Source organism: Carassius gibelio, chromosome A15, assembly GCF_023724105.1.
Source record: "Carassius gibelio isolate Cgi1373 ecotype wild population from Czech Republic chromosome A15, carGib1.2-hapl.c, whole genome shotgun sequence".
Classification (NCBI taxonomy): domain Eukaryota; kingdom Metazoa; phylum Chordata; class Actinopteri; order Cypriniformes; family Cyprinidae; genus Carassius; species Carassius gibelio.
In genome coordinates this window covers 1,136,591-1,142,590 of record NC_068385.1, presented here as the reverse complement: position 1 = coordinate 1,142,590, position 6,000 = coordinate 1,136,591, and the positions used below count along the sequence as shown (strand labels likewise).

The following is a 6,000-nucleotide window of genomic DNA, read 5'->3' as shown; positions in this document are numbered from 1 at the left end:
CTGTAAAAATCATTATCTAACCTGCACAGGTCACAGTACTTTACATGCATTTGCACTACTCATATTTTGCACAGACTGCACACTGCTCTAGCTGTTACTGTAAACTGTCTAAAGTTGTTACTGTACAAAGCACACTAAACAATTTCTATAAAATATCATTGCACTTCTGTTATTTTGAATAGAATACATTGTTTAACAATACTTTTGCACACTTATCCATCTATATTTATTATCACTGTTCTCACATTGCCGATGAATGTACATACAATCCGTAAATTGCATTCCAATTTATATTCTGTATATACTCTGCTCAATACTGTATAGTATAGCAACTCCACTCTATTCTGTATATCATAGCTTCACTTACTCTGCACTTTTATGTATATAAAACACTATATTATTGCACTTCTGGTTAGATGCTAACTGCATTTCATTAGCTCTGTACTTGTACTCTGCATAATGACAATAAAATCTAATCTAATCCAATTATCATTAAAAAAAATTAATGAAGCATTTTCTGATATTTGCGATAGATAGATAGATAGATAGATAGATAGATAGATAGATAGATAGATAGATAGATAGATAGATAGATAGATAGATAGATAGATAGATAGCTGTGGCTTTAAGGGTGGCGTCTGTTAGCATTGGGAAGTCCGAATTCATCTTAGTGATTCAGTTCGCTCGGTTGATTCATTGTAGTTAGCCGATTAAAATGATTCAATAATTCCTTTGAATCATAACTCCCAGAAGTCATTTTATACTTATTTGTTTCGTTGTTGTTATAAAATATAGTTAAATACGGGTAAAAATGAGCTGTCAATAGCAAAAAAATATGATTAATTATATGTATATTATCTGTTTAACGTGTTAACATGTCATCCACCCTACAGATTTTTTCTCCTCATAAACATGCACATAGGTGATACAAACGAATCGGTTCTACTGAATCAATGCAAGAATGATTCGCACGCGAATCGGATCTCACTAGCGTCCATGAGGATAGGAGGAGTGAACATGGCATTGCAGAGTGCCGGGGATACCTTGAATAAACAATTCAGTCAGGCGACTGACTGCAGGACTCAAGAGCACTAGAAAACCGCACGTGTGGGGATTAGACGCTGTCAGCCCCAGTCAACTTTCCGTTTCTGTATTATTATTATTATTTTATTAATTTTTTTGATATCTGAATTGTTCGTAAAAAGACGTATCCGACTATTCCCTGAATGCAGCATAATTTTCAACGGGATTCTCCTATTCACCACCCGAACAGGTAAGGCTGGGTGTGAAATTAAGATTTCTGGTGTATTTATTCGTTTGTTTTACCCCTGCAGTAGCAGCAAAGCCAGAATTCGCTTTGTTTTTAATGGCTTGTGCGTATATAAAATAAGCGGGGGATATATGGGGTGGTGAGAGCTGACGTTTCCATTTTGAGTCTTCATTTATTTCATTGAATGTTTACATGCAGGCATGCGCGTATCATATGTCCGCTTTTTAATCAAATGCATGCGATCAAACTATTAAATGAAAGTGACAAATACTTATTTCCTTTATAAGCATTCTAAATCAGAATTTTAGCTACTCAAGTGCATTTGTAGAGGGTTCTGGCAAGCACGTGAAATGTGATATAAAAGAGTCTTGTTGTGCTAATTGTAGCCGAGCTGAGTTTAAACACTAGATACATTGTTACTGTGGTTGTGATAAAAGGATGACTCTGGCACCTTGCTTACCTCATAATGTAAGTTTGGTCTAACCGAGACCCTTCGAAGTGTGTGTTTGAAATATTTCAAGTGCTCCAAGATCTTGCATCGAGAAACATCAAATTATCTCACCTGCTATATATCTTTCTCATGACGTCCAGAATGCTTTCTGAAAATAATATTGTGTTTAGTGGCTTATGAGATGTGGAAAAAAAGAAGATCATCATATGATTCATATTACATTTTTTGAGCATGTGGATGGACTTAGTAGCTACTTCATATTTTTGGATTTGAAGGTGTAAACTGAGTATTTAATTTTTTTAATTTTGCTAATTAGCTAATTTTTACAAATTAACATTACATTTTGAGAAATAGCTTCAAAATGATGTACACTTGTATTATACTCTAGTCATATATGCCTTATAGTCTTAAAAAAGGTGTTCTATTGTATTATTTAATATGTTAATATCACATGACCCACTGTCATCTCATTCAGTAGAGTTACTTCTGCTATTAATAATGTTTACTTTATATTATTTATTTTTTTTAAAGGTGTTTTGCAACACATAGACATTAAAAAGGTCATATGAAGTTGCTATAAAAGAACATTATTTTGTTTATTGGTGTAATCTAATGGTGTAATGAAATGTGTTTATGCGGTTTAAGGTTCACTACTTAAAGTGTGTGACGGAAATGTTATGCCTCTTACCATACTGTGATGCTCTGTCCCGGTGCAATGAGACAAAAACAATAAGGCATTTGTAACATTGAGTTGGGACATAATTAGCCTACTGATTTTAATGACTTAATGAATCAATTATTGTATGTACTGTTTTCTTACACGTTGGGTTGTGTTGTGTCACGCCGCGTAAACATGAAACCATGTTTGGATTTGTGATCAGATGAACAACAAACAACAAGAGCTACTCTACACTGCTTAAAACTCGCATTTGAATCAACAGTGGCAAATTCTTTAAATATGTAAACGTGCACACAGGCTATGAGTTAGCATTATTTGTCAGAACACCAGCATTGTAGGCTACTCTCACAGGAAACAGTCCTTGTCCTCCGTAAAATGCACTGCACACATCTGAATTTTTGGTTTGAACTGTTGTAAATGCAACTTAACCACTGATTTCTAGTTGTGTCCTCTATTGGAAGGCCAAACAAAGTAGATTCGCTACGAAACACACAGCGTCTCCACAGCATGTCGGCGGCATCAACAATTCTACAGCGAGAAACAAAGTTACGTCTTTTTTCTTTGCCTGAACATTTGGGCGTTGTAATGCAACTTTAGAAATTTTAGGGTTCGTATCTATTCACAAACACTCCAAAGAGCAAAGAAATCTTGAAATCGCTTCATATGACCCCTTTAAAAAAAGAACACTCTGAAATGCCTATTTTGGCTACAGTTCCACAGAAAGAAATCGCAATAGTTCATCAGCTACGTTCCAGTGTGAACCAACAATATTGCACATGCGATGTGACTGAATCCTAGAATATGCATCATAAGTGTCTGTATAGTTAGTTTGAAAAATGAAAGATAAACATACTGATTTAGTGTAGCAGCAGCAGTTAGTAAACACACTGCATGCCTCCAGGCCAGTAGGTGCCAGTATAATGTTACCGAGTGCACCTTTTTTTCATATTGTACATTTAGGGCTCTGGCTTTTGTTGCATTATTTCAAATCAGTGTGGAGCTGTCAATAACAACCGTATCTGAATTATATAATGTTCAGGGTGCTGATTCATAGGTACTTTAGAATAAATATATGCCATTTGACAGTATTGAATAAGCATGGTGTTGTTTCATTAGCACAGCTGCATTGAATAATGAAACCTATTGTATATAATGATCTGCAGAGACACTGTTTCTTTTTTTTAAGCACTGTTTGTGTTCATTTTTATGTTTGTGTAAAGCATGACTAAATCAAAACTCCAAAGGTGGTCCTCTTCTTACATCAGATCTTACTCTTTGTTTGCTCTGGTCTTAAAAAGTCCCAAATGTTTGCATTTCGGGAGGAACCGCTTGCTTAAGATCATGATGACATATAACCCAAAAACCTGACCACCTACTCACATTATGTTGAAGCTTACTTTATTACGTTGTGTGGTTTTGTTTAAAATGTTGCTCTTAGCCTTTCTTAAAAGGCTGTGAGGGAAGCTATTGTAAACGATCTTGTCACTGAAGTCTAGAGTAAAAGAGGTGGATATCTTGGATAGTGATAACAGCCAGTTATTACTAATATGTGTGCACTGAATTTCAGCTCAAGTTTTCTGTATTTGTAAATGAATAATTTCTTGTAACGTTACTTGTTATTCAAGGGATAGATCACCCACAAATGAAAATCTTTCAACATGTATTCAACCTCATGTCATCCCAAACCTGTAAAACTGTCTTTTTTTATGTGGAACACAAATGAATCAGTGGCCTTCGATGTTGTTCTCCCATTTACTTCATTGCATGGACAAAAGCTGTTCTTTAAAATCTTATTTTTGTCTCACAGAAGAAAATATGTAATACAGATTTAAAATGACTTGATTTGCTAACATTCCTGTTAGTGAAGTCGTAAATAGAAAGTTATAGTCATAGTTATAGTCTAATCAAAGATCTGGATATCTAAAATACTGACAAGTAAATTTTTGCTTAGTTTTGTTGTTGAATATGTATAGAGGTGCTTGTGGTCTTTTCTTCATATGATTGGACTCCCAAATGATGCTCCCATAGTCCTATGGAGATGTTTGCCTATTTTCTTGTTCTGAATAATGTTACGATGTCAGTTCATCATGTTACAAATTGAATTTCAAAGCTCAGGTAACTGGACTAGGACAGAGTATGTGGTTGGTGTAGATAGACAGAAATACTCCTGTCATTTTGCACAGGGCAGAACAGTAAATGCCATCTGATCATCTGGAATGAAAGGCAGTATAAGGAAATGGAGAGAGGAAATGTTTGTTTGTGTGTGTGTGCGTCCGTATAGATTGCTGGAAGGCATTCATTGTTCATGAGATAATGACAGGATCATCTACCAAACAGGAGGTCACCACGCCCCTCAATCATAACCCATAATTGATTGACCATAATGGAAATTGAAGTACATTATTTATAGTTTGTGAGAAAAAAATTACAGCCAGCCCACTGCAACATCGGCATCAGATAAATCAGGAAGAGAGGTGCGCATGCAAGCAACGGCTTGTTGAAGAGACAACTGGCTGAATGTGATCTTGTCAACATCAGGGATCAGTGTGATCTCAGCAGTGCACCAGCTTTTAAGAAAAATACATTTACAGTGCCTCTTAAATTGGCTGGTGTTGTTGTCATGGGGGGGGGGGGTTAAAAAAAGACAAATGCAAGCAAAGAGTCCTGTATTAAACTAATGGCGTAAGCAAAATTGGAGTGCAAAAGGAAAGAAGCATCTTAAATCATGTCTCCATGTGCCAGCTCATCTATCAGCAGTGCACCACAGAAATGATTTTTCCATCTGTAGTATAGAAATGTCAGCCCGAGGCGAGCGATGTGTATCAGTGATGTTTTTATAGAGTAGGCCAATATTAGGTATGCAATTTATGGCATGTGTGCAACTATCCTTAACTTCACATGCATTAAGACTCTCAGAAAACGGGAGCCAAACTTAACAGGCTGGGTTTGAAAACATTTCCTTAAGATTTATGGATTATTTGAACTTTTTTTTTTTTGCCTCATAATGTACATTTTTACAGGTTCCAATTAAGTTTTATAGCCAAACTCATATGTACCCACAGAATTTTGCAGAATTGGAATGCTGGTCATTCATAAAGGTCTACACATGCCTCACCCCTTACATATTTGTGATATTTTCTGGGTCACATGCCCATGGAGGTTTGTTTATATATATAATATATATAATATTAATGCATGAATATTTTTTCTAAAGGTGCACTAAAAAAAACTCTGGCCTCTCCATCGCCATCGGTGGTTAAACATTTTACTTTATTTTATTTGTATGTTCTCTGTCTGACCCAAGCACTTAGACATATTTTCTCCCTCAGTTGTAAAATAATTGGCAAAATGCTATTCAAATTCTGCATGAAATAAAGATTAACCTATATATTACTAAATGCATAAACTCACTTTCGATTGCAACGTCCACATCTTAACATCTAGTCAACAACTAGTGCATAGAACCAAGTCTCTGCGCCTAAATTTTATAATAATCAATTATTGTATGTACATCAGAATACATAAGAAACGATCACCACTTACGGTTCCTTTGCGACTTTTAGAGTTTTAGTCGAGGTACTGTAGGACATCAGTGTCCCA

At 35.5% G+C, this 6,000-nt stretch overlaps 1 protein-coding gene across 2 annotated transcripts in view; it reads left to right on the top strand.

Moving 5' to 3' along the window:
* The first annotated feature begins 985 nt into the window (after window positions 1-985).
* The window catches only part of LOC128028912 (nuclear receptor-interacting protein 1-like), a 33,492-nt gene continuing 28,477 nt past the window's right edge, over window positions 986-6,000 (top strand). For both annotated transcript variants that reach the window (XM_052616241.1, XM_052616242.1), the window contains exon 1: window positions 986-1,273. The gene's annotated coding sequence lies outside the window, so the exon portion shown is untranslated. The remainder of the gene's footprint in view (window positions 1,274-6,000) is intronic.